The sequence below is a fragment of the Camelus ferus genome, chromosome 18, assembly GCF_009834535.1.
Source record: "Camelus ferus isolate YT-003-E chromosome 18, BCGSAC_Cfer_1.0, whole genome shotgun sequence".
NCBI classification, from domain to species: Eukaryota; Metazoa; Chordata; class Mammalia; order Artiodactyla; family Camelidae; genus Camelus; species Camelus ferus.
In genome coordinates this window covers 8,749,776-8,761,067 of record NC_045713.1, presented here as the reverse complement: position 1 = coordinate 8,761,067, position 11,292 = coordinate 8,749,776, and positions in this window count along the sequence as shown.

Sequence of the window (11,292 nt, the reverse complement as noted above, 5' to 3'; positions counted from 1 at the left end):
ATCGGCGTCGGCGCGCGTCACGCCGCCCCGCCCACCGCGCGCACCGCCCCGCCCACCCGCCGCCGCGCACCGCCCCGCCCACCACCGGCCCCGCCCCCGCCCCGCCCCCGAGGCTCCGCCCCCGCGCCCACCTGTGCCGGGCTAGCAGGCTGCACCCTGGACCTCAGGTGTGATGGGCGCCGCGTGGCGGCAGTCGTCCCCATACGTCGAACCGAGACGGAGCACCCCCACTTCCCCTTTGAGCCGGCCCTCTCCGGGCTCCTGCCTGGACCCCGTATTCGTATTCTCAGACTCACCAGAGCCCTCGGAGACCCCGCCGTCCCAGCCGGAGCCCCCGTCTGGGGAGGACCGCGTGGTTGTATCACGAGAGGCGATGTGTCCAGGGGCACATACACTTCCCTGTCTGCTGGGTAGGCCCGCCCCACAAATGAGGAAAGGGCGCCTGGCGTCCCCTCCTGACAGACACCCCTATCTGTCTCTTGATTTCCCGGGTCTTTTTGGCCAAGAAATGGGTAAAGAGAACCATTTCTCTTCTACTAGAAAGGCAACAATCTAAAACAGTGACAAATGGCTTCAACCCACAGCCTGACTGTTGAGGGGCTCCTGCTGGGGAATGGACCTAAGGCCAGCCTAAGGCCCAGCGGATGGCTGCCTTTGGGAAACAGGCCCAGCAGAGGCAGGCCCAGGACACTGGTCAGGGCTGGCCCAGGAGAGCAGAGCCTCCTCCGGGCACAGATGGAGAACAGAGCTGGAGAGGTGACCTGTCCAGGCACACGGCCTGGCCCACTCCACGCTCCCTGGCACTTGGATGGGAGGCCAAGCCCTTTGATGGTGCCTGGATGCCTCTCAGACATGATGCTCTGCCTCAAGGAGGCTGCACGTCTGAATATACAGCAGGGGAAACTCGTGGAGGGTCTGGGAGAGACGCAGGCCTCCCATGGGCACAGCTGCACCTGCCCAGGGGTGTTCACAGGTCTCGGGCACCCTGGGGGGTGTATCCTGGGAACCAAATGGGAGAAAGTACAGAGGAGTTTGCCGGTCTTCTGTTTGCAGCTGGCACCCCAACGTGGCTCCGCGTAGCTTCTGGCTCCAATGGACGTGGGCTTCCTCCTGAGCAACCCTGCTCTTCTTGGGAGCCCTCGCCCTGTGGGACAACCAGGGACGGGGCTGCCTGCTGACGCTGCAGCGGGAACAGCTGCCAGTAAACAATGAGCAGCAGCAGCAGCGGCCCTTCTCTCCAGGATGTTTTCAGAGTGGGCTCCTGGCCGGGGTTTGAAAGGTGCTTCCCCTTTCTCTAAGCCAACACCCTCTGTCCTCAGATGCAGAGGTCCTGCTGCCAGTCTGTGGCCCTCTCAGCAGGACAGCACAGTGGTCAGGATAACTTCCTTTCTCCTCAGTGTCCTCGTGTCCCCAGCTTGACTGCAGGCTCTTCAGATTAACCTCCAGTTACCTTTAAGAGTGTTGTCTAAATACCCTCATTAACTCCATGAAAGCAGGACCTTGCGAGGGTTCATGTCATTTCACCTCTCTGAGCCTTAGTTTCCTCAGCTTTAAAATGGGCTTGAAGGGGAGATTACAGCGTAGGGGTAGAGTGCATGATTAGCACGCACAAGGTCCTGGGTTCAAGCCCCAGGACCTCCATTAAAATGACAATAATGAATCTAATTACCTCCCCCCAAATAAAAAATAAAAGTTTTTAAATGAGCTTGACAAAATAGGATGAAGATGGGCTTCCATGGGGGGAAGTGATTAGGTTGGTCGGTTTGTTTATCTATCTATCTATCTATCTATCTATCTATCTATCTATCTGGACAGAGGCGCTGGGGCTTGAACCGAGGGCTGCGTGCGCGCCGCTGGCCGCATCCTCTTCCCTCAAAGTGGGCTTTTTAATCAGTGATACTGAGACAACGTGAGAACCATTTAGAAAAAAGACCATGTTGGGCCCACGGTTTATCTGGACGGCACCCCAGTACTGTACACATCAAATGGATCAAAGATTTAACATTTTTAAAAAGAAACCATGAAATGATGATGAAGATCTGGAAAGGGATGGCCTTGGCCCACAACAACGTGAATGTACTTAATGCCCCTGAACTGAAACACTGAAAATGGTTAAAATGGTGAATATCATGTTATGTATAGATTCCCACAATAAAAAAAAAATAATATTAGAAAACATTTAAATGTTGAAGAATACTTGCGTAACGTCCTTTAAAACTTTGGAGTGGGAAAAGGTTTTTCTAGGCATGATTAAAAATCCAGACACATAAAAGCAATTTAAGGCAAAAATCACTGTACGCAGAGAACATGAAGTACACATTAGGACTATTTTTCTAACATACAGAGGGCTCCTAGAAATGGAAAAGGAAAAGCCAATTAGAAAGTAGCAGAGAGTGCAGAAAAAGACACTCAATGACAAACGCAGGAAAACACCTCCATCACAGGAGAAAACGCACATTAAGATGGCGCTGCAACACCACTTCACATGCCAAAATCCAAAACCACCACTCAGTCTGATGGCCAGACTCGGAGGACAGGCTGTAGAGTGCACGGCTGGTGGGGGTGCAGGAGGGGCACCTGGAGGCTCCTTCTGTACTTAACTTGGATTTTGCTTGTCCTCAGACCCAGCCATCTCGCTTCTAGAAATCTGTGCCACAGATGCGCCTGGCCACGTGTGAAGTTGGGGGTGCCAAGCTCATTCTTGTGTCATCGGCTATAACAACAGAAGAAAGGGAACCACCAAGATGTCATAATTAAGGGAACAACTAAATAAACTGTGGATCGCCTGTTTGACAGAGTACCACACAGCCATGAAAAGGGAGTGTGGAAGATCCCCGTGTCCTGATCTGGAAGACTTCGGAGTCTGTTGTAAACGAAAAATCAAGATACAAGCCTGGGGTATGATGTGCGACCTCAGGGTTAGGGAGTGAGGGAGATAAATATGTTACAGAGGCAGCCGTGTGCATCTTTAGGTTCCATGTCCTCAGATTTAACCAACCTCAGGTTGAAAACAGTTGGGGAAAAAAATTCCGGAAAATTCCAAAAAAGCAAAACTTGAGTTTGCAACGTATCAGCAATGATTTGCATGGCAATTACAGGTTAGTATGTATTATAAATAGTCTAGCGATGATTTAAAGTACGTTGTACAGGTGACATGCAAACACTGCTGTTTTATGTAAGGGACTCGAGCAGCCTCAGATGTTGGTGTCCGCAGAGGGCAGGCGGCTGTGTTTGTGTTTGTACCAGCAGGAGGAAGGTGGAGAGGATACAGGAAGCTAAAGAAAGGGGTGCCTTTGGTGGTCAGGGGTGGATGGGGCGGGACCAGACACGAGATTTCCCCGTCAAACTCTTTATGCCGTTTCACCCGTCAGCCCTTGTAATGTATTAGCTATTCAAGAGTATAAAATCAAATTAAAAATGAAATAAAGTGGAGGAGACTCTGCTGACCTCACAGGACTCTCGTGACAGTTCACTCTCTAAATGGCCACGAAGACCTTCGCACAGCGCCGGGTTCCTGGTTGGCCTTGATAAATGGTCCTTTTTTGACGGCTTTATGACAGAGGCAGCGCTGGTTCCCCAGATAAACTGCTCCTCTTTGCCCTGGGAAGAGGCTTGTGACCATCGGGGCTGCCAGCCTGGGGTGAACAGGACCTGCCCTATTGCCCAGCTGGGCAAGGCTGGTTCTTGGGGAGGAGCCTGGGTCCCCCCTCCCCCTTGGAGGGTCCACCCTGCCCCTCCCTCCTTCCTGCCAGTCGGAGGAAAGGAATGCCAGAGGGCAGACTCAGGTGGCTCTGGCCAAGGTCCAGGGAAAGGGAGGGACACTGATGCCCCTGAGAGCAGTCACTCTGCAGGGAAGGGGCAGTGTTCTCCCTGAAGGGGCCCCCAGCCGTCACTACCCCTACGCATCCTCACAACTGCCCCCAGGGCCCCTGACCCCAGAAGTAGGGGTGGGACCTGGGATGAGCTGGACCATGAGGACATCCTGCTGTGCGCCCCCCACCATGGCAGCCAAGTGGGGCTCTCTGGGAGCTGAAGGGCTGGGACTGGCACCCACGCCCTGTAAGGGGGCAGCCTTTGCAGGGTGGGTGTTTGCTGACCTGAGAGCAAATGACTCATGCATCTTAGCACAGCCAGCAGAGTTGAGCACTGCCCTTCCCGCGTCCGCGTCGGCCACGACTGCCCTTTGAGATGAGGGACGTGAAGGGTCGGGGAGGAGGGACGCTTGTCCAAGGTGGTGCATGCCTGGCTGTGCAGGGCCAGGCCCAAGCCTCGGCCCCTGAGACTGTCGCTGGCGCACCTGCTCTCAGGGCCCGGCTGGGCTGGAGCAGTCCCTCAGGAAAGCTTCTCAGGGCCAAGGGCCCTGCTGGGAGTGTGCGTGGTCCACCCCAGAGCTGGAGGGAGACAAGCAGACAGAGGCCCCCAGCCACTGCCCCCACCCATACAGGCTGGTCCTCCACCAGGAAGCAGTGAAGGTCGTGCAGGGGGCTATGGGGAGTGGCTGGGAGCCTCTGTCCCCACAGGGTTTCCGGGGTGAAGGAGGCGGTCAGCTCAGCTGGGGGAAAAGCAAGTCTGGAAACTCTCAGTCTTGAAACAGTCCTTTCCTCCTCCAGCGCAGGGGACAGGGCTCCTTGTGTCTCACATCTGGCTGGGGGGGCGGGGGGTGGGGCAGAGAGGCCCTGGAGAGGTAGAAAGCAGGAGTTCAGCTTCCAGATGCTCCCCTGCCATCCGCTGGCTTTGCGGCCATCCCTGAGTCTGGCTCCATGTCCCTAAACTGGGCGTAGGGTTGACTCAGGACCCAACTGAGGGAGCTCACTGTAAAATGCAGTGTCCCCAAGTGAGAGACTCCCGTGATGATGATTACGATGCTTATATATGCATGTGTTATTAAGTAACAAGGCCGGTTTCCATTCACAACTTGAAAACAATTCTGTCAAGGTTCCTTCACCCCCAGTCCCCAGCCCGACTGCCTCTCCGTGTTCACTGGGCAACAGCCGTGCCCTCTGCACAGCGCCCCCCAGGGGAGGTCCCTGCTGATACTTGCAACCCATCAGCTGCCGGCGGACCAGCTGGGGAGGGCACGTGGGCTGTCCTCGCTGCGTCCAGGCCTGCAGCCACTGCCCCAACCCGGCACTGCACCCGCAGGGCACACAGACACAACAGGAGAGCTGGGCCCCGTGTTCCGGGGCGGGGGGCACTTGAGGCCCAGGTAGTGGCAAACCCGCTTGCTCATGGCCACCGGCGTCTCACTGAGCTCTCTCATCCCTGTGTCTGACGGCCTGTGACCCAAACCTGTGAATGACAAAGGAGAGGGCCAGCGGTGACCACAGCTCTGAGACGTCCTTTGCACCCTGGACACCTTGCCACGTGCCCCTGGGGCAGGATAGCCACATGCTGCGTACCCCCCTCCACCCCAGGAAACAGGCCTTCATTCTGCAAATAAACCCGCCATCTGTGCCTGCGGGACTTGGAGACCCTGCCGGCAGTGGTTCTCACCCCGGGGACACTCGGCAAGAAGACTGGAGACACTTTTGCGTTCTTGGTTGTCACGGCTTGGGCGGGATTAGGACCGTTGTCAGCAGTCTGTCTCTTGGTAATTACACTTGACTTTCAGATCCAAACAAAAAGAAGAAAATTTTTTTCCCGAGTTGTGTCTTTCCCTCTGGAAGTGTAGTGAACACAGTACTGGTACCTGTTTACGCTGCGATGTGGGTTTTGTCACAGAGGCTTTCTCCCTTGTTAAGCTGATGACGCCTCTTGAGTGTGTGTGTGATCTGCGAGAAACCCCTGCGGTTCAACCCGCTGATGCTGTCTGTCTGTTGAAGAATAAACTTTGAATGGTCCCTCCCCTCAGCCTTGCTAGTGGCATCTGGAGGATGAAGGCCAAGGATGCCACTAAATGCCCCGCAGCACCCAGGACGACCCCCCAGCACCCAGGACGGCCCTGCAGCAAAGAATTACCCCGTAAGAAACGCGAATGGTGCTGTGGCTCAGACATGGCCCGGGGAAGTTCAAGCCGCCGTGTGGCGGCCGTGTCCGCCCCCGCCCCCGCAGCAGCAGGGGTATCAGTCACTGCACGTTTTGAGTCTTTTTCTGCCCCAGATGCCAGGTGAGGCCCTCAGCTGTGCCCGTTACACTCCTCTGAAGAACCCGCAGGTTAGCTCTGTCACCTCCAAGCTAAGGAGGACCCAGCACCAAGACAGCGCTGGGGTGTCTGCATGCAGTGAAACTGGGTTCAAGTGAAAGGCCTGTGCGGAGGTATTCATTCTGGCCTTATTTGTAATCTCCCCAAACCGAGACAACCCACGTGTCCGCCAACTGGCAGGCAGAGCTGATTCCCGGACGCTGTGATTGGCAGCAGGCCAATTGCCATAGCCTGGTTTCACGACGGTGGTGCGCTGTGTTTCCAGAGACGGCGGGGACAAGGCCTTCCACCAACAAGCAGGGTGTGTAACCTGGCCAGGCATTGGTGACAGCCTAGGCCAACAGAGGGCAGAGGAAGAGACATTCCGTGCGGCCAGGGTTAGGCCACGAGACGAACTGTTTGGTTTTTCCAAATGCCAACCAGTCCTCCGGGTCTCCGGCCCCAGCTGGGTGTCCTGCGATTCAACCAGTTCTGCCCCTAGCTCCCAGAGCCAGCGCACAGGTGAGGGCTTCGGCCCCCGAGGTCGCCCCCCAGGCTCTCTCCAAGTCCCAGGTCCCCAGGCTAACCACACTTCTACTGGCTGACTACAAGTTGGGGGGTTCCCGTGACCCCTACCGCAGGTTCAACAAGCCACCATGACAGAGCAAAGCGCAGAACTCGGGAAGGCATCGTCCCCCGGAGGACGGTTGCATCGTAGAGGCCGCAGCTCCAGAACCGCCTGATGGAAGGGAGGCTGAGGGTGAGGTGTCGGCAGAGGAGGGGAGGGGGCTGCAGAGCATCATGCCCTCTCCCCACATGGACGTGCTCACCAGCCCGGAAGCTCTCAGAACCTGTCCCTCGAGACTTTTCATCAGAGTCACTACGCAGGCACTTGAGATTCAGTCACTGGCCACTGAAGATTGGGCTCAGTCTCCAGGTGCCCCCCCCTCGGAGCCCTGAGTGGGTGGGTGGGGTGCAGTCTCTCATCGTATGGTTGGTTCCTCTGGTGACCCGGCCCCTCAGCCTGGAGCTGTCTGGGCCCCAGCTGCTGCCCTGAGTCACCTGTTAGCGTAAACTCAGGTGTGGTCAAAAGGGGCTTGTTGTTGGGGGAGGGTATTGCTCAGGGGAAGAGCCCGCGCTTAGCACGCATGGGGTCCTGGGTTCGATCCCAGTACCTCCTTTTAAAAAAACAGTTAAAAAACAAAGTAAAAAAAATAATAATAAAGAGGCTTCTTAGGAATAACAAGACACCGCTATCCGTCAGAAAGCACCAAGGGCTCTGGGAGCTCTGTGCCAGGAACCCCGGACGGACTGCCGGCCACGGAGAGCCAAGCACAGAGGACCAAACCCTGCTTTATTTTTTTATTTAAAAAACTTGTAAGTGTTTTAATTGATGTGTAGTTGATTAACTATGCTGTGTTAGTTGCTGGTGTCCAGCACAGCGGTGCATGAATCCCTCTCACCGTGTCGTGTGGAGCAGCAGTGCGGCTCCAGCCCAGCTCTGTCCCTGCGGCTCCTGACCTGGGCACCTGGGGCCATGCCGTGAGGGAGCTCGTGCCATGTCCCGGTGTCCCTGCCGAGGGCCCAGCCCACGCAGCACTGAGCACAGCGGGCCATGCAGATGCCCCCCGCCCAGCCCCCAGCTCCATCTGCACCTGCCCTCCCTGCCCCACCCTCGCCCCCAAGAACCGCCCAGCTGAGCCCAGTCCGCCCGACCAAGCCTCCTTGTGAATAAATCCAGGCTGTGAATGATCAGTGATCTGAGTACCTGGGGGCTGGGCCCTCCTCTCCCTCCCCCGGCCTTTCCTCAGCCTGGGAACATCCATCCCAACCTGGGAAAATCTGCCCCAACCCTAATTTCTGAGCCAAAATTTCGAACCCATGACATACTGTGCATTCGTGAGGGTACTAACTGAAGAAAAGCATTGACTGGAAAAAGTGCGGCTAGGGTGCGGGTTAGAATCTCTGGGACATTTATTTACACGTATTTTCTTTTAAGAAAAGTGTGTGAGGGTGGGTAGAGCTCAGAGGTGGAGCACGTGCTTAGCATGCACAAAGTCCTCGGTTCAATCCCTGGTACCTCCATTAAGGAAGAAAAGAAAAGGAAGGAAAAAAAGTGCATGAGGGTGTGTCTCTAATTTTAAACCTAATACGTGGTCTTTGCAGGGAACTTGAACCAGCTGAAACATGAAACAAAACCTCGTGGATCCCCCGACAGTGTGGGGGGATTTTGATGGTGTGTAGGGACAGCGAGACGGAAGAGGTGGCATCAGGGCTGCCCAGGACAGGCAGGGAGGTGCAGGGGGCACTATTTCGGTGTCCTCACCCCTTCCCACCCCACTTAGCCCTAGGAGGGGAGAAAGATGGAGGGTCTTGGTCTGTTGCCCCCAGAGGAAGCACTGTGCCTGGCGAAGAGACCCTCCCCACCCAGGCCCCATCACAGTCCCCCTGATGTCGGCTGTGACCCCTGCCCCACCAGCCCTTGACCTCAGCCCTCCTCCCCCTACCATGCCAACTGGTCCCTGGTGCCCCTGGGGCTGCCACTAGCCTCCTTAACAAGGAAACCCAGCCTCAGCCATTCCTGGGAGACCTTGGAGTCTGCCGAGGTGCTGGGTGGTGGGGAGGTGGAGCTGGGCCTGGGGCTCCCTATGCCTTAGTCCATGGCCCCTTGCCCTGGTTCTCCAACTATGTTCCCTGGAACCCCAGGATGCCACAGAGGCGGGCCAGGCAGAGGGGTCCGGGGCACCCAGCTTCTCTCCGCCTGGCTCTCCGGGGTTGACACGAGCCTCCTGCCCCCGGCAGCCTCTCGAAGGCGTGGAAACCACAGCGTGTCACAAGGAGGACTGTGTTTCCGCCTTCCTGCTTTTCCACCAGAGGTGGGCTCTGGGCTCCCCAGCCTGGTCCCGGGGGCCTAGGTGCTCAGGGTGGGGGCTGCTGAGCCCAGCGACGGCGGAGTGTGACCGGCCTTCGACCCGAACTGAACGGAGAGGGGCCCTGGGGCCGAGATGGGACCACGTCGGCTCCCACCCCATCTGATCTCTGCTGGCACACTTGGGTCCAGGGAGGAAGTGAGCCCCTCCCCCAGGCAGCACGCTGGGGCCAGGCCTGCGCCAGGGCCTGCCCTCTCTGCCCCACCCCTCAAGCCTTCGGGGTGTGAGAGGGAGAAACTGAGGGCTCGGAGCCTCTAGGGGTGGGAGGCCTGGAGCCCCTCCCTGCTCAGCAGGCTCCCTGCTCCCACTTGCTCCCTTCCTGTGACAGGGGCTCATTTCCTCGGGAGCTGGCCCGTTCTATTTTCGGACAATTGTTGGAAAGTGCTTCCCCACCTCCGGCCAAAGGCAGCCTCCCTGGTGGTTCCGCTCGCTGGCCAGGGTCTCGGACGTCCGCTCTCAGGAGATGGCTGCAGGCCCTGGGCGAGGAGTCATCGTCACCCAGCCCTGCGCAGGCCTCACCACGGCGGCATCCCATGGGTGGCTTCCAGCGTCAAACGCTCTGTCTGGGAATGTTTGTTTGTTATTCCTCCACTTGCATGTCAGCGGGCTCCCAGCTGCCCCTGCCTGGGACGTGGTCATCCGAGTGCCCCCGGCCCCTGACTCAGCGCTGAAGCCTAGTCAGGCACCGGGCTGGTGGGGCTGCCGCGCGAATGAGGCGGCTTCTAAATTTAGCAGACAAGGTAGTTGGGAACCCACTGGCCCCCAGCCCCCTGTGGTCGCTCCCCAGGGTACCTCATCTCATGCTCCCCACACTGGGAGTGCTGGGAAGGGCCAGGCCTGGCTGGGCCAGGGACCCTGACCCAGCCGAGGAGGCCTAAACCCAGGAGACGTGACGCAGGTTGGAGCCCAGCTCTGGAGCTCAGGCCTGCAGACGGGAGCAGCTGCTTCCTGGCCCAGAGGCCGTTAAACCGCACGCTGCGGCAGCCCGCCCACCTCACCCTTCCCCCCTCGGGGCCTGGGCAGGCCCCTCTCACCTCTGTCCCCCACCTGCTGGCCACTCAGCCCCTGGCATCCGCAGCTTCCCTCTGCAGAGCCCGGGGGCCCATCAGAGGTGCGGCCCCCACACGCAGTCAGCAGGTCAGGGCCGAGGCCAGGGTTCTTGTGGAGGCCCTGGGTCACAGCAAAGGCGACCTGGGACTGTGGAGCCCAGAGGCCTGGGCTTGCCTGCCCAGACGCATCCCTCCAGGCTGAACGTGATCATTACGCTTCTCCTCCGCCGTATCCCTTGGCCCCAGGGCCTTACACACTGCATGTCCGCACGTCCCGCCACGCTGACTGAGCGGAGCCTGCGGCTCTGAGCCAGCAGGAGACAGACAGCCCGGGAGCTGCGGGGGCGCGTGTCAGGCAGGGGGAGGCAGGCCGGATGGGAGGAGCAAACAGGTAAGCGACAGGACCTGGGGGTGGGGCGAGCGTTCCTAAGGAGGTGTCCAAGGGCAAGGCAGACCCAGTGGGGGCAAGGCCGTGGTTCTGGGGGCAAGGGTGGGGGTTCCTGGCGCAGAAATAGCACAAGCCGAGGCCCTGAGACCAGAGGCAGGTGCTGGGACGGAGTGGGAGGGGGAGCGGCAGGTCATACAGACTGGGATCCTCGGTATGCAGCTGCCGTGGGCTAAAGGGAGGCCCCCAAACACGTCCACCCGGACCCTCAGGATGGACCTTGGGAAGTACAGTCCTTGAGGATGTAATTCAGGTAAGGATCTCAACGTGAGCTTATCCTGGATTAGGGTGGGCCCAAAACCCACCGGGAGAAAAGAGACACACAGAGAGAGAAGGCCCGGGGAGCTGGCGGCAGAGACAGAGGACGTGGCCGCCAGCCCAGGAGCCAGGGACCGCTAGGAGCTGGAAGAGGCAGGAGGGACCCTCCCTTAGGGCCTCTGTGGGAGTGCTGCCCCCTGACGCCTGACCTTGGACTTCCAGCCTCCAGGACCGTGGGAGTGGTGTCTGGTTTAGCCGCCCGACCTGTGGTGTTTCCGCAGGAAGCTGATGCCGGGGGCCTTGGGGAGGTCTGGAGACACCTGCGTCTTTGGGGAGCCTGAGGGATGCATATTTCTGGGCCTGCGCTGGGGCCCATGGACTCAGAGCTCTGGGTGGGCTGCCTTAGCGGCCCCTTCTCACCCCTCTGCAGCCTCCTCCTCTGTCTTGGACCAGGCGTGGCCAACTGGCTGGGTGGACGGGCAGCGTTGT